General features: G+C 39.9%; 1 protein-coding gene across 3 annotated transcripts in view; it reads right to left on the bottom strand.

Moving 5' to 3' along the window:
• Positions 1 to 21,008, bottom strand: part of LINGO2 (leucine rich repeat and Ig domain containing 2) — a 1,932,610-nt gene that overhangs the window by 1,330,667 nt on the left and 580,935 nt on the right. The window lies entirely within an intron of this gene.

Below are 21,008 nucleotides of genomic sequence, written 5' to 3'. Positions count from 1 at the left end.
TCAACTTTTAACCCTTATAACTTCCTAAAAAAAAAAAAAAATTTGGGTTCCAAAATTGTGCTGATGTAAAGTAGACATGTGAGAAATGTTACTTATTAAGTATTTTGTGTGGCATATCTCTGTGATTTAAGGGCATAAAAATTCAAAGTTGGAAAATTGCGAAATTTTCAAATTTTTGGCCAAATTTCCATTTTTTTCACAAATAAACGCAAGTTATATCGAAGAAATTTTACCACGATCATGAAGTACAATATGTGTCAAGAAAACAGTATCAGAATCGCTAAGATCTGTTGAAGCGTTCCAGAGTTATAACCTCATAAAGGGACAGTGGTCAGAATTGTAAAAATTGGCCCAGTCATTAACATACAAACCACCCTCGGGGCTTAAGGGGTTAAATACCCAATCCAGATGGGAGATAATTTTAATATTACCCAAATTAAACACTATATAAGTTCGGCACTGCAGGATATACCGGATGATGTTAGAATTCACCCTTTGAACTTAATCTCCAATAAAGCCCAGGCTGAGAATAAGTCTTTGAGTCTTATATACAAATCAATAAAACCTTCCATACAATGGTCAGACTCTTCACTGTGCCCGGGGAGGTGGGTATCTCAACTAACCAACTGTCAGGTAAAAGACCTCTTGAAAGCTACATTACGTATTAACTCTATGTTACAGTATGATAGTTACACAACCATAACTCTTATGATATTCCATGGAGCATATATCTCCCCAGAGATTAAATCTAAAATGTCCCCTTCAGGTTATATTCCCTGCCCTAAATGTTTACATTCTCCAGCTTATATTTTTGATTGTCTCTGGGACTGTCCAAAAATACAGGAGGTTTGGGATACACTCTTGCAACATCTCACTTATACCTTTGGTGCATCTATTTCTCTTCCTCCGGAGTGGGACATTTTTAACATTCTTCCACAAGATCAGTTGGTGAGGCTTTCTGTTCAGCAGCGCCGTATTCTATTCGTCTGGGTGACAGCCAACCATAAAAGAATTCTACATTTATGGGCACAGGGTAGGACTCCCTCTTTTGAGCTTAATTAATACGAAGGTAGCTTATATCTTCAAGATGGACTGGACAGAGTCCATACTGAATAAAGAGAAATAAACTGAATGTTTTCTCTTTACATGGTCTTCTTTTATTAATGCTCAGACATTATCTATACACCTGGCAATTCATGAGAGAGCAAGTGGACGGCAGAACTCCTGTTAGGTTTGTTTGATGTTGTTTTGTGAAGATGCAGGTGTCTGCCCACGAAGGCTGGGAGGTTTGGGAAGTTGGTTATTATTACTGTCTAATGTTTAAAGTACTGTATAATTCTATTTGTTGGATCTTTTCTGATGCTTTTGAACAATGTTTGTACTTTTTGTTTAATGTTCAATAAAGATGGTTTTTGACGTGACTGCTCTCAAAGATAGTCCGTGATGCACTGACAGGTAGTAATGGTTCCCACAGTGTATCAAAGAGCTGCCATGAGAGTACCGGAGCTGATCGGCTGATGAACTCCGGTGACCTCTCTCATGGCAGGTCAGTTATACATTGCTAAAGCGATTACCTCCTGTCAGTGTATCGCCGGTGGCCGGGTAAAGCAGTTACATCTCCTGATGTGAATACATGTTTTTTTATTATTTTACATTTTTTCTAGGAGACAAGGTGTTAGGAGTTGAGTTCCCGCCGCTGCACAGGGGGAATCTTGAGCCATATCTGCTGCGGTCTCCCATTCTGCATCAGCCGCAGTGGAGCCTGCTCAGTGGAGACGTCGGTCCCAGCGTCTCACTGAATCTGATATTGTGCAAAGGGTTACTGCTGCTTCTCCAGACTCTGCTATTGTACCCTGCACTGGTCTGCGGCGAGCAGGCTTTTCTAGGACTAAGTCCTGCTTTGCACACACTGAGTGTTAGGTGTCGAGTTCCTGCCTCTGTATAGGGGGAATCTCGAACCATCTCCGGTGCGGTCTCCCATTCTTCTCCAGCCACAGTGGAGTCTGCTCAGTGGAGAAGTCGGTCCCAGCGTCTTGCTCAGTCTCACTCTGTGCATAGGGTTACTGCTCCTTTTCCAGCTTCTGCCATTGAAGCCAGTGCTGGGCAGCGGCTAGCAGATGCTTTTGGGACTAAGTCCTGCTTTTCCCCTTCTGAGCATGCCTTTGGCAAGATCTCCCATTGGAGATCGAGGGTCACATGCTCAGATACTGCAGCAGATCCCATTGGTCCTCCAGGAAGGTCCTGAAGGTGCTCAACTTCTGTAGCAGCTTCCCATTGGTCCTTCTGGGAAGGTCCTGTACATGCTGCAGCTATAAAATGTTCGCATGACCTCACGGCCATGCGCTAGTGTACATTTGTATATGTGTGTGTGTTGATGAGTGCAAGTCGTCCTTAAATATCCCATCCCTATTGAATGACTGCTCGAGAAAGGTGGATGATTGATATCTAGCGCCCAACTTAGCCATCAGCACGTAACACAAAACAGCGTCTATTGCTGTGACCACCAGTGCGGCGCCGTGTGCTTTCACAGCACTTTCCTGACCCAAGCCTGGGTGGTTAGTGGCGTCCGCCAGTGCGTCACCACACGCACTCTCGTGCATCTTTATTAATATTATTTCTTTCACTCTGACACCCCAGTTGCGGTGTCGAGCGCAAGAGGTCTATATGATCTCAAATCCTGTGTCTTGGGATTGAGTTCTGGGACTCCTTGCTTGCGCTCTTGGTGTGGTACCGCGGCCCTGTGACGCAACAGGGTTCGCTTCCTCCACACAGGGTGAAGTTAACCCGTGTGTGTATCAACATTGTACTGCCATATAGTCTGTCATTCCTTAGCAGCAGGTTCCATCTCTGCACGGTGGACCCTGGGCTGTGAACGCACCTTACTCGATCTATTCTAATTATTTGGTGCGTTCCGCTAGCCCTAACACTGAGCATGCCGAGGGTAAGATCTCTCAATGGAGATCAAAGGTCACATGCTCAGGTACTGCTGCAACTTCCATTGGTCCTCCAGGAAGGTCCTGTACCTGATCAAGTTCTGTGGCAGTCTTCCATTGGTCCTTCTGGGAAGGTCCTGAAGTTGCTGCAGCTATAAAAGGTTCTCATGACCGCACGGCCATGCGCTAGTATCAAATATGTACAAGCTCAGCGCCAGTGTGGTCGTGTGTGTGGTCAGGGACCCGGCTGAAATAAGCCCATAGAATGCTGGCACCTCCGGTGAGGAGTTTTGTGTGTATGCAGTCAGGGACCCAGCTAAAATAAGCCCCTAGAATGCTGGCACCTCCGGTGAGGAGTTTCTTATGTGTGAATTCAGGGCTGGCTAATAGCCATTAGAATTCTGTCTCCACCGGAGAGGAGCTGCATGTTTGGTTTGGACTGCATGACCACTGTCGGCTCAACTCTGTAGCTGTGTCCCCTGTGAGCTAAACAGGGCACAGTGTTCTCTTTACTATGGGCTCTGTGAAGTAACAGAGTCCGTTTATACTAAATTACTTCACCGCCTTACTTAGCAGCAGGTTCTTTCCTGCACGGTGGATCCCGGGTTGCGAACGCATCTATCTCAACCAATAAATATATTTGGTGCGTTCCGCCAACCCTAACACAAGGGCATTGGAAATTTGGTGTTAGGTGAGTATAATTTTTTTAATTTGAATATGTATGACATTATTTTACTTTTTTTTTAACTGTGAGCACAGGCGCCAGCTGATAAGAATACATCTCTCATCAGCTGCACCTGCTGTTACTGTTATCAGTGACAGAAGATGTAGCCCGATGGGAGCAGTAGTCTAATTAGCCCATGCCTGCTGACCTACCTTAAACGTTTTACCGTGGGTCATCACTGCAGGTCACAGTATCTCGGCAGGGTCACGTTGACATCTGACAGCATGATCCGCCAGTAGTCTGACCGATGGTCTTACCGGCAGTAGCGATACCACTGATAAGAGCCTCCAAACTGGTGTTTCCCATGATGTCACACAGATGACAGCATGGAAAACACTATAGGAAGAACATGATAGAGCAAACAAAAACTCAGCTAAATCCGTAGCAAATCCACAAACATTTTTATACCTGATTTTTTGCTGCAGATTTGACTGACTCAATTAAAGTCAATGGATGAAAAACACATGCAAAAATGCACAAATAATTGAACTGCTGCAGAAAAAAATGCACTGCAAATGCTCAAAGGAAATTTGCTGATCATGTGCCCAACATTTCAGGATTGTCATTGAATTAGCTTGCATAAAGATTCCATAGCGTTTTGGGCTTCCACGTGGAAAATACACAGCAAAAATGCATAAAAAATGCACCTTGTGCACACAGCCTTAATATGAAAAGGTATAACTTTAAATAATATAGACAAACCTGGGCAAAAATTGATTTTTTTCTAGAGTGAAATTGTTAGTTTTATTCTAATCCTGGCCAAGCTCCAAATACATGAATGTCAATGTGTCATTGAGCTTATGTTCACAAAGTAAGTTGTAAAATTGGAGAATGGGAAATAAATCATAACATGAATACAAAGGACAAGAATAGATGCTATGAAATATTTTTGGATATATTTTTAGTTTTTTTCTGTCGGTAATGCAAGCATTACAGTTTGATAAATTATGATATATTAGTAATTTGTCTAGAAAACTGTTTACATAGAGTATTTTATTATGCATTTCAGGCCAATCCAATGTTGATTGAATTAATCTACCAATAACACAAAGGTATGTCTGCATTTATAGCACTAGATTGCATTCACATATGTCTTAAGGCCCCGTCTCACTAAGCGATTTACCAACGATCACGACCAGCGATACGACCTGGCCGTGATCGTTGGTAAGTCGCTGTGTGGTCGCTGGGGAGCTGTCACACAGACAGCTCTCTCCAGCGACCAACGATCAGGGGAACGACTTCGGCATCGTTGAAACTGTCTTCAACGATGCCGAAGTCCCCCTGCAGCACCCGGGTAACCAGGGTAAACATCGGGTTACTAAGCGCAGGGCCGCGCTTAGTAACCCGATGCTTACCCTGGTTACCAAAAAAAACAAACAGTACATACTCGCCTTTCGGTGTCCAGGTCCCTTGCCGTCTGCTTCCTGCTCTGACTGAGATCCGGCCGTACACTGAGAGCAGAGCGCAGCGGTGACGTCACTGCTGTGCTCTCACTTCTCACTGTACGGCCGGCAGTCAGTGAGAGCAGGAAGCAGACGGCAAGGGACCTGGACACCGAAAGGCGAGTATGTACTGTTTGTTTTTTTTGGTAACCAGGGTAAACATCGGGTTACTAAGCGCGGCCCTGCGCTTAGTAACCCGATGTTTACCCTGGTTACCAGTGAAGACATCGCTGGATCGGTGTCACACACACCGATTCAGCAATGTCAGCGGGGCCTCAACGACCAAAAAAAGGTCCAGGCCATTCCGACACGACCAGCGATCTCGCAGCAGGGGCCTGATCGCTGGTACGTGTCACACATAGCGAGATCGCTATGGAGGTCGCTGTTGCGTCACAAAACTTGTGACTCAGCAGCGATCTCGCTAGCGATCTCGCTATGTGAGACGGGGCCTTTACATTGGGATTTTAATTTATTCAGACTTAAACTGTGTCATTTCCTACAATGCCAAGCACCAAAGACGATCATGATGCTTTGTCTAAATTGGGCCTTTCCAATTACATCTAATTGCTTTAAGTCAACTGTAACTTGTTTATTCCTCAATGGCCCTGAAGGACAGATGCTGATAGATACAATGTCCCTAAACAGTATTACAGATGAGTAGATGAGTCAGAATACATTTGGGGCAAGACTAAATATACCTTTACTCTCCCTCAACTCAAAGCAATCCTGGCTTTATTGAAAGTACATTCACAAATGTGTTAAGTTCATTTAGTCTTTTCACAGCACAATACTGTTGAGTGAAGCTCACAAAATTCTATATTACTGCTAAACTATACGGTGAATAGAAAGAAAAAACAGCTTACCACACTGCAATGTGAAGTCCTGGTTTGATATGTACCTGGAAGGTGCTAGTCCAGCTGGTGATTGCGGCAACATAGAACAGAAGGGGAGGATAAAGCTCAGCACAAACTTCCAAAAAGTGTTTGGAAGTTTATGCTGAGCTTTATCCTCCCCTCCTGTTATACTGTAAATACTTAGAATTACATACCATCCAAGAAATAAATGATTAATATTAATTCCTAAAACTTTTGATAACATCAGATAAATACAGTAATAGGTTTCTTCCATTTGGTAGACAGTTACACAGCCTGGAATTAATATTTCTTCACTAGGTTATGTAGATGTTTCAGTGATGAGTTGACTATATTGTTTATATTAGAATATTGTTAAGCTTTTTATTTTCTAAGCAAGTTTTGACCTTCCTTACTTAGCTAGATTTTCCAAATCTGATGCATCAGTGTATGTTCAAATAAATGTTTTTAAGTGACTAATGATTCTGAGATTGTTTTTCTGTCACCGGTGTGTCAGGTGTGACAGACAGTCAATCTGGATCTGGATCTATAGGTCATTGCGCCAGGCTGTGCAAGCACATTATGGATCAATCTCTGCTGTGGAGTGATATCCTTCTCCCTCTAGGACCTAATGGTGATCTCCACCATCTGCTGCTGATTAACACAACATTGCTGGAGGATTAAATATCTTTAGTCGCTTCATCAAGATGCTCGTGACAGCTCTATATGCCCCTGTCTGATGTAAGTGCTAGAAGTCGTATAGTTTCTTCATGGAGCCTCGTGGAGGATTGCTGGAATGAGCTCTCTTGTGTCATTTCAATCTAAGTGTATTCCCTCATTTATCTTCCTGCATTGTCTTCAATTGTAGTGGGGGCTGACTAGTGCTCCAAATGTCCCCTAACTATCCAGGGTCTATTGCTAGGCGCAGCCAGGAAATAGGTTCCTGCTCAGCGACAGGTGCGGAACCTATTTAGGGACATAAGGGAAGACAGGATGTGTTGAGATAAATGTATGGGTCTCTACTCCACCTTTTCTAGTGTTTGGACTCCCCATCCTCTTCTCATTGTTGTGCACCTCGCTTCTCCCTCACCCAGCAGGACATTTTCATGACACTTTGTATTTATGTATGTGTTAAATTTAGATCAACATATTTTTTGCTTTTGAAAATATTTGAAATGTGCAGAATATTTTGAATTTGTATTCCCTTAGAACAAATAGTCATGCCACACAAAATAGTTATTAAAAATAATTTACCATATGTCTTCTTTACAACATGATTTTTCAAACAAGGAAGAGAAGCATAGAGTCTAGATTAAGTGAATCAATTACCCCCTCTACTCCTCCTTGGTCAGGCCCCATCTGGAATACTGTGTCCAGTACTGGGGACCACATTTTTAAAAAGACAATGAAAAATGGGTGCAAGTCCAAAATAGAGCTACCAGGATGGTGAGTGGACTGCAAGGTATGACCTACAAGGATTGATTAAAGGATCTTGTAATGTTTAGCTTGCAGAAAACAAGGCTAAAAAGAGACTTAATAGCTGTCTACAAATATCTGAAGGGATGTCACAGTGTAGAGGGATCATCCTTATTCTCATTTGCAGATGGAAATTCGAGAAGTAATGAAATGAATTTGAAAGGGAGAAGATACATATTAGATATTAGAAAAAACTTTTTGACAGTGAGGGTGATCAATGGGTGGAACAGGCTGCCACAACAGGTGGTGAGTTCTCCTTCACTGAAAGTCTTCAAACAGAGGCTGGACAGACATCTATCTGAGGTGGTTAAGTGAATCCTGCATTGAGCAGGGGGTTAGATAGGTTGACCCTTGAGGTCCCTTCCAACTCTAACACTCTATGATTCTATGAAACATTTTTTGTATGTGTTAAGGATTTTTTTCAAAGAAATTTAGAAATCATAGTTTTATAGTTATCAGTTTACTTTTTAATGACAGTAAAACACCAGTCAAGACCACATTTTAAAAAGTGCACTTATCAAAGTATTCAAAACCATATTCAGGAAGTTTGTTAACCCCTTCCCGACATTTGACGTACTATCCCGTCGAGGTGGGGTGGGCCCGTATGACCGCCGACGGGATAGTACGTCATAGCCGATCGGCCGCGCTCACGGGGGGAGCGCGGCCGATCGCAGCCGGGTATCAGCTGCATATCGCAGCTGACATCCGGCACTATGTGCCAGGAGCGGTCACGGACCGCCCCCGGCACATTAACCCCCGGCACACCGCGATCAAACATGATCGCGATGTGCCGGCGATGCAGGGAAGCATCGCGCAGGGAGGGGGCTCCCTGCGGGCTTCCCTGAGCCCCCCGCAGCAACGCAATGTGATCGCGTTGCTGCGAGGGTCTTACCTCCCTCCCTGCCTGCTCCAGACCCGGATCCAAGATGGCCGCGGATCCGGGTCCTGCAGGGAGGGAGGTGGCTTCACAGAAGCCTGCTCAGAGCAGGCACTGTGAAGCAGCCTGTACTTCTCGCAGATCGGTGATCTGTCAGAGTGCTATGCAAACTGGCAGATCACCGATCTGTATTGTCCCCCCCTGGGGCAAAGTAAAAAAGTAAAAAAAAAAATTTCCAAATGTGTAAAAAAAAATAAAAAAAAATATTCCAAAATAATGAAAAAAAAAAAAAAATATTATTCCCATAAATACATTTCTTTATCTAAATTTTTAAAAAAAAACAATAAAAGTACACATATTTAGTATCGCCACGTCCATAACGACCCAATCTATAAAACTGCCACACTAGTTAACCCCTTCAGTAAACACCGTAAGAAAAAAAAAAAAAAAACGAGGCAAAAAACAACGCTTTATTACCATATCGCCGAACAAAAAGTGGAATAACACGCGATCAAAAAGACTGATATAAATATCCATGGTACCGCTGAAAACGTCATCTTGTCCCGCAAAAAACAAGCCGCCATACAGCATCATCAGCAAAAAAATAAAAAAGTTATAGTCCTGAGAATAAAGCGATACCAAAATAATTATTTTTTCTATAAAATAGTTTTTATCGTATAAAAGCGCCAAAACATAAAAAAAATGATATAAATGAGATATCGCTGTAATCATACTGACCCGACGAATAAAACTGCTTTATTAATTTTACCAAACCCGGAACGGTATAAACGCCTCTCCCAAAAGAAATTCATGAATAGCAGGTTTTTGGTCATTCTGCCTCACAAAAATCGGAATAAAAAGCGATCAAAAACGGTCACGTGTCCGAAAATGTTACCAATAAAAACGTCAACTCGTCCCGCAAAAAACAAAACCTCACATGACTCTGTGGAGCAAATGTGGAAAAATTATAGGTCTCAAAATGTGGAGACGCAAAAACTTTTTTGCTATAAAAAGCGTCGCTGGTTTCACACTTCCGTTTTTGTCTGCAGCGTTTTTTGCACAAAAAACGCATGCGTTTTTTCCCTATATTTAACATTGAAAACGCATGCGGTTTTTTTGTACGCGTTTGGTCGCGTTTTCAAACGCATGCGGTTTTTTTCTGCATGCGTTCATTTTCAGAAATACAACCTGCAGTATTTTCTTGCGTTTTTAAGCACATGCGTTTGTTTGCGTTAAAAACGCATGCATTTTTATCGAAAAAAAACAGAAAACACACTGAAAAGCCACCCACCACCATCAAGGTGATAAAGGGATCCAAACCCTAACCCTAACTCTACCCCTAACCTCACCCCTAACCGTTTAATGAACATTTTCTGACAGTCATAGTGCCACGTATTTCAGTGCCACGTATTTCAGTGCCACGTATTTCAGTGCCACGTATTTCAGTGCCATGTATTTCAGTGCCACGTATCACGTATTTCAGTGCCACGTGTTTCAGTGCCACGTATTTCAGTGCCACGTATCACGTATTTCAGTGCCACATATTTTAGTACCACGTATTTCAGTTGCACGTATTTCAGTGCCACGTATTTCAGTGCCACGTATTTCAGTGCCACGTATTTCAGTGCCACGTATTTCAGTCACGTTTAGGGTTAGGGTTAGGGGTAGGGTTAGGGTTAGGGCTAGGGTTGGAGGTAAAGTTAGGGTTGGGGCTAAAGTTAGGGTTGGGGCTAAAGTTAGGGTTAGGGTTTGGATTACATTTACGTTTGGATTAGGGTTGGGATTAGAATTATGTGTGTGTCAGGGCTAGGGGTGTGGTTAGGGTTACCGTTGGGATTAGGGTTAGGGGTGTGTTTGGGTTAGGGTTTCAGGTAGAATTGGGGGGTTTCCACTGTCCAGGCACATCAGGGGCTCTCCAAGCGCGACATGGCGTCCAATCTCAATTCCAGCCAATTCTGCGTTGAAAAAGTAAAACAGTGCTCCTTCCCTTCCGAGCTCTCCCGTGCGCCCAAAAAGGGGTTTACCCCAACATATGTGTTATCAGCGTACTCGGGACAAATTGAACAACAACTTCTGGGGTCCAAGTTCTCTTGTTATCCTTAGGAAAATAAAAATTTGGGGGGCTAAAAATCATTTTTGTGGGAAAAAAAAGATGTTTTATTTTCACGGCTCTGCATTATAAACTGTAGTGAAACACTTGGGGGTTCAAAGTTCTCACAACACATCTAGATAAGTTCCTTGGGAGGTCTAGTTTCCAATATGGGGTCACTTGTGGGGGGTTTGTACTGTTTGGGTACATCAGGGGCTCTGCAAATGCAACGTGACGCCTGCAGACCAATCCATTTAAGGCTGCATTCCAAATGGCGCTCCTTCCCTTCCGAGCTCTGTCATGCGCCCAAACAGTGGTTCCCCCCGACATATGGGGTATCAGCGTACTCAGGACAAATTGGACAACAACTTTTTGGGTCTAATTTATCCTGTTACCCTTGTGAAAATACAAAACTGGGGGCTAAAAAATCATTTTTGTGAAAAAAAAAAAAGAATTTTTATTTTCACGGCTTTGCGCTATAAACTTTAGTGAAACACTTGGGGGTTCAAAGTTCTCAAAACACATCTAGATAAGTTCCTTGGGAGGTCTAGTTTCCAATATGGGGTCACTTGTGGGGGGTTTGTACTGTTTGGGTACATCAGGGGCTCTGCAAATGCAACGTGACGGCTGCTGACCAATCCATTTAAGTCTGCATTCCAAATGGCGCTCCTTCCCTTCCGAGCTCTGTCATGCGCCCAAACAGTGGTTCCCCCCCACATATGGGGTATCAGCGTACTCAGGACAAATTGGAAAACAAATTTTGGGGTCCAATTTATTCTGTTACCCTTGTAAAAATACAAAGCTGAGGGCTAAAAAATCATTTTTGAGAAAAAAAAAAGAATTATTTTCACGGCTCTGCGTTATAATCTGTAGTGAAACACTTGGGGGTTCAAAGCTCTCAAAACACATCTAGATAAGTTCCTTAGGGGGTCTACTTTCCAAAATGGTGTCACTTGTAGGGAGTTTCAATGTTTAGGCACATCAGGGGCTCTCCAAACGCAACATGGCGTCCCATCTCAATTCCAGTCAATTTTGCATTGAAAAGTCAAATGGCGCTCCTTCCCTTCCAAGCTCTGCCATGCGCCCAAACAATGGTTTACACCCACATATGGGGTATCAGCGTACTCAGGACAAATTGCACAACATTTTTTGGGGTCCAATTTCTTCTCTTACCCTTGGGAAAATAAAAAATTGGGGGCAAAAAGATCATTTTTGTGAAAAAAATATGATTTTTTATTTTTACGGCTCTGCATTATAAACTTCTGTGAAGCACTTGGTGGGTCAAAGTGCTCACCACACATCTAGATAAGTTCCTTAGGGGGTCTACTTTCCAAAATGGTGTCACTTGTAGGGAGTTTCAATGTTTAGGCACATCAGGGGCTCTCCAAACGCAACATGGCGTCCCATCTCAATTCCAGTCAATTTTGCATTGAAAAGTCAAATGGCGCTCCTTCCCTTCCAAGCTCTGCCATGCGCCCAAACAATGGTTTACACCCACATATGGGGTATCAGCGTACTCAGGACAAATTGCACAACATTTTTTGGGGTCCAATTTCTTCTCTTACCCTTGGGAAAATAAAAAATTGGGGGCGAAAAGATCATTTTTGTGAAAAAATATGATTTTTTATTTTTACGGCTCTGCATTATAAACTTCTGTGAAGCACTTGGTGGGTCAAAGTGCTCACCACACATCTAGATAAGTTCCTTAGGGGGTCTACTTTCCAAAATGGTGTCACTTGTAGGGAGTTTCAATGTTTAGGCACATCAGGGGCTCTCCAAACGCAACATGGCGTCCCATCTCAATTCCAGTCAATTTTACATTGAAAAGTCAAATGGCGCTCCTTCCCTTCCAAGCTCTGCCATGCGCCCAAACAATGGTTTACACCCACATATGGGGTATCAGCGTACTCAGGACAAATTGCACAACATTTTTTGGGGTCCAATTTCTTCTCTTACCCTTGGGAAAATAAAAAATTGGGGGCGAAAAGATCATTTTTGTGAAAAAATATGATTTTTTATTTTTACGGCTCTGCATTATAAACTTCTGTGAAGCACTTGGTGGGTCAAAGTGCTCACCACACATCTAGATAGGTTCCTTAGGGGGTCTACTTTCCAAAATGGTGTCACTTGTAGGGAGTTTCAATGTTTAGGCACATCAGGGGCTCTCCAAACGCAACATGGCGTCCCATCTCAATTCCAGTCAATTTTGCATTGAAAAGTCAAATGGCGCTCCTTCCCTTCCAAGCTCTGCCATGCGCCCAAACAATGGTTTACACCCACATATGGGGTATCAGCGTACTCAGGACAAATTGCACAACATTTTTTGGGGTCCAATTTCTTCTCTTACCCTTGGGAAAATAAAAAATTGGTGGCGAAAAGATCATTTTTGTGAAAAAATATGATTTTTTATTTTTACGGCTCTGCATTATAAACTTCTGTGAAGCACTTGGTGGGTCAAAGTGCTCACCACACATCTAGATAAGTTCCTTAGGGGGTCTACTTTCCAAAATGGTGTCACTTGTAGGGAGTTTCAATGTTTAGGCACATCAGGGGCTCTCCAAACGCAACATGGCGTCCCATCTCAATTCCAGTCAATTTTGCATTGAAAAGTCAAATGGCGCTCCTTCCCTTCCAAGCTCTGCCATGCGCCTAAACAATGGTTTACACCCACATATGGGGTATCATCGTACTCAGGACAAATTGTACAACAACTTTGGGGGTCCATTTTCTCCTGTTACCCTTGGTAAAATAAAACAAATTGGAGCTGAAATAAATTTTGTGTGAAAAAAAGTTAAATGTTCATTTTTATTTAAACATTCCAAAAATTCCTGTGAAACACCTGAAGGGTTAATAAACTTCTTGAATGTGGTTTTGAGCACCTTGAGGGGTGCAGTTTTTAGAATGGTGTCACACTTGAGTATTTTCTATCATATAGACCCCTCAAAATGACTTCAAATGAGATGTGGTCCCTAAAAAAAAATGGTGTTGTAAAAATGAGAAATTGCTGGTCAACTTTTAACCCTTATAACTCCGTCACAAAAAAAATTTTGGTTCCAAAATTGTACTGATGTAAAGTAGACATGTGGGAAATGTTACTTATTAAGTATTTTGCGTGACATATGTCTGTGATTTAAGGGCACAAAAATTCAAAGTTGGAAAATTGCAAAATTTTCAAAATTTTCGCCAAATTTCCATTTTTTTCACAAATAAACGCAAGTTATATCGAATAAATTTTACCTTTAACATGAAGTACAATATGTCACGAGAAAACAGTGTCAGAATCGCCAAGATCCGTCAAAGCGTTCCAGAGTTATAGCCTCATAAAGGGACAGTGGTCAGAATTGTAAAAATTGGCCCGGTCATTAACGTGCAAACCACCCTTGGGGGTGAAGGGGTTAAACCTCTGGGCTCTACATAAAAATGTATCCAAACTTGAATGAAAAAACAAATTACATTTTTTCCACTAAAATGTTGCTTTAGCCTCAAATTTTCACTTTAATGATATAACAAAAGAATATTTGACTTCACAATTGATTTAATTTCTTTCAAAAGCATGAAAGTCCCAAATGTAGTTGTAAACCCGATTTGGATTATTAAGTTGCATTTGAAGAGCTCCAGAGGTATCAACAGAGAGAAAACCTCCCACAAGTCTCATTTTGGAAATTATACCCCTCAATGAATATTCTATGGATGTTACAAGCATTTTAAACCTTTTGGTGCATTACTGAAGTTTTGTAACATTGAGCTGTGAAAAAGAAAAAATAAATTCCACTCAAATGCTGATTTAGCTTCAAATTTTTACATTTTGTAAGGGGTAACAAGATAAAATGGAGCCCACCATTTGTTATATAACTTTTTCCAAATGCTACAATGCGATAATACCTGATATCGGTGGACAAAAACTGAACCCTTTGGGGCTTCACAGAATTTTTTATCATTGGAATGTGAAAATTAAAAATAAAGACCCTGACTCATCAAGATGGGCCCTCCTGATAAGAGCGGCTGGGTAGAGTCAGACGATGCTAATTCATCAAAAAGTTCATGCCTCTTCTTGAATTAGGAGCAAACGGAGTGCAACTCTATGTGCGACACTGGATATATTAAATCATCATGAATTAGATGAATCTTACTATCATGCCTTTACCTTGCCCAGTCATACCACAGTCTCAACCAGCTCTGGTCATTTTGGCATACCTAAGGGAAGCTGGGGTGAAAACACCAAATGTTGGAAAACTTTTCCAAAACAATGAGTTGCACCAAAAGTTTGCTACTTGTCAAAGCAATTTATGCCAGAATTCTTACTAAATTGCTTTGATGCATTAGGGCATATGTTTTTTTCCTACTAAAATGTTGATTAATACCTAAATGTTTAATTTGCACAAGTGGTAATAGGAGAAAATAGGCCCAAAAATTAATAAAACAACGTATCTTGTGCATGTCAATACCCAACACGTGCTCAGAAACTACCGTATAAACATCGGAATTTTAAAGAGGGTTGTTTGACTTTTGTTGTGCAATTTTGTTTGGTGTATGACATGTCACTCTTTCAAATTCCCTGAGGAACCAAAGCAGTTTGACTCTCCCACAAGTGACACTATTTTGGCACCTACATTCCTGAAGGAATTCATCTTGGGGTGAATCGAACATTTCAAACCTATATTTGCTTTTGAGACTTTTTTAACATTGGCATATGAAATTAGAAAAATTATATTTCTCAATTATGATTTTTCTTTATCCCAAATTTTTTAATTTCACAAGAAGTAATAAGAGAAAACATACACCAAAATTTGTAAATCAATTTCTCCTGAGTGCTATAATGACCCTCGCATTAAAAAAGCTACTTTTCCTTAGGAAGAGGCTAATGGAGTGCTTTGTAACCAAAAAAGAAATGGGCCTCAGAGCAATTGAGAGTTAATAAGTAATAATTTTATTACAAATATTGTACAAAAAAGAGTCATTAAAATAAATAGACAAAGTACAGAACTGGGATAGTGACACCTAAGTACCACGTCTGATAAGGTTAGATTACCATGCAAAAAAGTATCCAATTTGTCCCAATTGTACCATATAGAAAAACCAAAGGACTGTCTCAGATAGTGAATAACAAAATAACACAGGCAGCAGTATAGGAAGGGCAAAAACAAAGCAGAGTATTGAGGCTCAAAAAATTGCAAGTGCAATAAATAATGTTTGTAAACAATTAGATATAGAGCTAATCAGTATAATAAAAAAAAGTCTGAGAAGCCACAGCCAGATTACTGAAACTCTATAGTAAATATATTGCTTGAAAACGCTACCTTGCCAGGAGAGAAGGACGCCCTCCGAAGAAGCACTACAATGAAACGCGCGTTGGGGGTCTCTCTTCCACGTCTGTTCTTAAGGTTGGTTTTGCAGTCACTATTTGATTATGTTGTCGCACTTCCATAACCCATTTACATGTGTTTGTCTTCTTCTGGCAGTCTAACATGAAAGTTTGTGACTCTGTTCTGTCTTTTTCTGAACTCCTCTCAGCTTATTTATGGCCAAAACTACATTAACTCTGAAAAGCTGGGGTATTTCAGAGAAAAACATAGTTTAATAGTCACCTATTTATTCCCAGTAGCTTCTTCCTGCTAGCTATCCTGGATCTATCACTTAAGGGCAGAAGGCCAGGAGAAGACTCAGTGGTTTTTAAACTATGCATGTGTCTGAAACATAACAGCATTTCTGAGTTAAACATACAGTATATGACTTGAATCATGCAAACACTATCTTATGCTGCCCATGGATCTTGCAGCATGTATCAGCTGCCAGGTTGAATGTGTAGGGAAACAAAGAGCCCTTGAAAGATAAATGATGTGAATTGAAACATTTATTTTTATGCCAAAATATATGCACTTAAGTAAAAACAAATGTCTAGAAGATGGCCAACCCTTTTAACTTTTTCTAGTGAATTAAACTAAACAATTTGTCATAATACTAATTTAATCCAAATTTATGTCACAAAAAAAAGCAAAAGTTAAAATATAATTTTTTTAACTAAGGGTAATGGATGCGTGATGGATGACAGACATGGTGGCATTTGACAGAGAGTCCTATATCACATCATTGCAATAAAATGTACAGTATATGTAAACACAGTATACTATTTTTTTTCAGTGGAAGTCTACAGGTGGATTCCCCATGAAGTCCATGTTACATTTTGGGTTTGGCACCTGGAGCATCAGGTGTTTCCCATTCTGTGATCTGCGTGACAGCGTGAAAAACACCAGCAGCTCTGATCGTGGTAAGACTATGGCCAGAGAGCAGCAGTTCCCACGGTGTCATGCAGATCAAAGTGTGGTAAACACCCAATGTTTCGGGTGCCAAAGATGCTTCTCCATTACTAATCCCATAGTTAGATTGCAAAAAAGGCACAGAAAGAATAAAATCATTTTTTGAAAGAAAGACACTGACTCCTTTATTTGAGATAAAAATTAAAAAGCACAGTTATACTCACCTTACGCCTAATCCATTTAAGCCCTTGTCACCTGTAAAAAAACATTAAATAATAACCATGATACTCACCTTACCCTCATTCCCTTTAAGCCCCTGTTCTTTGTGAAAAAGAAAAATAATAAACAACCATGTCCATTATCTGTCCAAATTGAAAATAAGACATATTGTCCCATGCCGTAATGCATGTCTGCGATATGAGGTTTACAACCTGGACGTGGCAAACAATAGATGATCCGGCCCCTCCATTTGCTACCTGACCCAAACTTTTTTTCCATGTTTGACCAAACTCACCAGCACGAACATCCACGGGTTCACCCATCATTGTTCAAGAGTAAAGATGAGCGCATATGTTTGGAAATTGATCGCCAAACATAAATTAGGCACAAATATGGTACATTCGGATTCGTGATCAGTAACATAAGCATTTTTCTTAAAATCGGAAAAAGCCGCTAATATTCGGTAAAAGATAGAATAAAATCCGACAATTCATTTACCACGTACAGTAAAATCGCAGTGACAGACAGATTAGAATAGAATAGATGTCAGTGACACACACATATATATATATATATATATATATATATATAGAGAGAGAGAGAGACTCAAAAAAGAGGCAGCACTCCATATTCAAAGTGAAACATGTGGTAGGTTTAATCGACCCACATAGCCGGGCGACGTTTCAGCTCAAACTGAGCCTTTATCAAGTTTGAGCTGAAACGTCGCCCGGCTATGTGGGTCGATTAAACCTACCACATGTTTCACTTTGAATATGGAGTGCTGCCTCTTTTTTGAGTCTCTGAGTATCTGAAGTAATCGTTGGACTGGTTACCTGGGGCCTTGCACCCGAAGATAAGTACTTGTGTTGTGCTGTTCCTTTTTCTTTACTATATATATATATATATATATATATATATATATATATATATATATATATATATATATATATATATATATATATATATTACATAGATGGAAGAAAAGCCGGTAATTCATGCGCCGCATACAGTATGATCACAGTGTGACAGGTTAGAATAGAACAGATAGAATAGATAGATACACATAGAATAGATGTATATATATATATATATATATGTCAGTGATACATATATATATATATATATATATATATATATATATGTATATATATATTACATAGATAGAAGAAAAGCCGGCAATTCATGTGCCACATACAGTATAATGACAGTGTGACAGGTTAGAATAGAATAGATTGATGTTTTTTTCTTTTACAGTTTCCCATTAATTGCCAAGGACATTTTTTCCTTTAACATAGAGTTTGTACACGTGAATGACATTTCCAAACATGCTTAGCCACACTTATTGTAACATCAAAAAGCCTAATGTTAAAACAGCCTACACACAGGATTGGTGCAACGTGAATTGATTTTATATTTAATTAAATAGTTGTCCTAAAACTAGTTTTTTTTTGTTAACAAAATTAAATCCCCTGGCAAAAACAGGCATACAAATGCCAGAAAGACAAATGTGGCAAGATCATGCAGTATTGTAATGACAGCTAAGATTGTCTAATTGGACTGATAAAGCAGATTAATAAAAAGTTAAACATGTATTTCTTCTTTGTTTTGTTTTCTATTCTATACACACTTTACCCCAATCCTTGACAACAAGGTCAGTGAATATACTGCTCGTCCATTATTCACATTGAGCTCATTTTTGACCCATAGTAAGGTTTTAATGCTAGAGGTTAGGACCATCCCAAGTGGGTACACCTTGGCACTGGTTCGATGGCTTTTACACATTTTTTTTAAACCAAAAACAGTGTATTTATATGCACTATTGATTTTTTCTTACAGCAGAGTATGTGTTCATTTTATTTCTATCTTAGGTTTTGTCTGTTTAATGGCCAGTGTTAACATGCTCTTACAAGTTGCATGTATACCTACTAATTTTTCATTTCTATTCTTTCGGTATTACTGAAACAGGTGTGCAAAAATAATTGTTTGCATCATAAACACTCTGTGAGGTACATAGTCGCAGTTAAAAAATAATTATTTCCCACTTCTCAAAAACTATTGAACGAAAGCTGTAAAAACTCAATATAGTCTATTGAGAGAAGAAAATCAAAAAGAATTATGAAAATGATCAATTTATATGCAGCAGGACATATGCAAGCTACACTATATGGTTAGGGTAACATGACCGCATGCTTTATAATCTGAGATAATGGGGCCGATTATGCTAATCCCACTCAGATCAAACACTGACCACAGTTTGATCACAGATTGAACAGATTATGATCAGAGCATGATCACATTGTGATCACATTTTCTTGGATGTGGAAAAGATAGAAAACATTTTTTTAATCTTCTATATTCTGTCAATCTGTGAAAATCGGACATCACATGGAAGTCAGTAAGATCTGTGCACATTATAAAATTCAACACCTATTTGATTTACATCAAAATATTTTTGTTGTTAATTACTGCATTTGTATATTTTCCAGTTTATATCTAAAAGTGTACTATAGTTTAATAGAAAAATATGTAGAATTGAGAGTCCTCAGTGGTGGACACCTTTTCATGGCTAACTGAAAAGATGGTAACAAATTGCAAGCTTTCAAGACTACTCAGGGTCTCTTCATCAGGCATAGACTAAAAGAAATTCTGGAGAATCACATATTTATGCACAACTCAGCACAGAAAAATGCCAGAGACAAGACAGGCGACGTGAAGCAGAATTACCATTGTGTGAGTGATAAACAGGTATGTCCATAAATATTGGAGGAGTTCATAGATAAGGAATGTTTTATTGTCCTCTGATTGGGGTCTGGTTCTGTTATGATGACCCCACATGGACTGAGGAGCAAATTCCTTAGTTAATGTAAAAAGACATAAATCCATGTGACACATTCATTCCTGCACTGAGACTGTCAAAAACCATCATCAGCTTATATTCCCATACTCTTCTGTCTCTCTTAGATTTGAAGTTACCTTTTAATACAAGTAATTTCATGTCCATAATGTTATGATTGGGGAGACAAAAATGTATTGCCATGGGTAGATCCATTCTTCTTTCTCTGATTGTATGGTGATGAGAGATCATCCTTGTTCTCAGTTTCAGCCCTGTCTCCTCTACCCCCTATAGTTTTACAGACATTTCAATGTGGTTACAAAAAAAGTTGTACAATACTGTGTGGAAAAATGCTGCAAAGGAAGAACATTTTCAAAAATAAAAATGTAAATAGTATATTTTCATCCATAAAATGCAAAGTGAGTGAAAAATAGTGAATTCTAAATCAAAAGAATATTTGTTGTGACCATTCTTTGCGTTCCAATTATCATCAAAGCATCAATACTTCTAAGTACAGTTGCACACAATTTTTGAAGGAACTCTCCATGGTTGTAGTTCCAAACATCTTGCTGAACTGACTACAGATCTACTAGGCTGTAGGCTTGCACAAATTTTTCCATCCAAACTTAATGTTCAGATCAGAGTTCTTTGAAGCCATATCATCACTTCAAAGACTTTGTTCTTTTTTTACAATGAAAACAGATCTTAATCTCATCTGCTGTATGTTATCCTGCTCCTGAATAAATTTGGAGCAAATTAGATGCCTCCTGATCGTATTTCATTATAGATACGTATATGCCTGCTTTCCTCAGCATTGAGGACACCATGAAATAGACAATGTTGTGGACAGTAGACATATTTTAATTTGACTGTTTTTCTTTAATTTTGTATTTTGTTAATTGATAAAGATAAACTTTTAGCATTATTATTTTTTAAAGCATTCTTACTTTGCAGCATTTTTCCATACCTGCCTAAAACTTTTGCACTCTGCTGAACATTGTCCAAACTCTTACCAAAAGTACATCCAACTCTCATTTCACATGCCTGAGATTCATGGTCCTTGTAGTCATATGTCGAAATTTCTGACTTTGGTCTTCATAAAACACAGTGGGCATATACCAGCAGATGACATGGCTCCCCAAACCATTACTGATTTTGGAAACTTCATAGTAAACCTCAAGCAGCTTGGACTGAGTGCCTCTCCACTCTTCCTCCAGACTCTAGGACCTAGATTTCCAAATAAAATGCAAAATGCACATTCACCTGAAAACAACACCTTGGACCACTGAGTCCAGTTCTTTCTTTCCTTG

This window comes from Ranitomeya variabilis, chromosome 1 (assembly GCF_051348905.1).
Source record: "Ranitomeya variabilis isolate aRanVar5 chromosome 1, aRanVar5.hap1, whole genome shotgun sequence".
Classification (NCBI taxonomy): Eukaryota; Metazoa; Chordata; class Amphibia; order Anura; family Dendrobatidae; genus Ranitomeya; species Ranitomeya variabilis.
The sequence above is the reverse complement of the archived record's forward strand: the minus strand, read 5'-3'. Positions and strand labels throughout refer to the sequence as shown.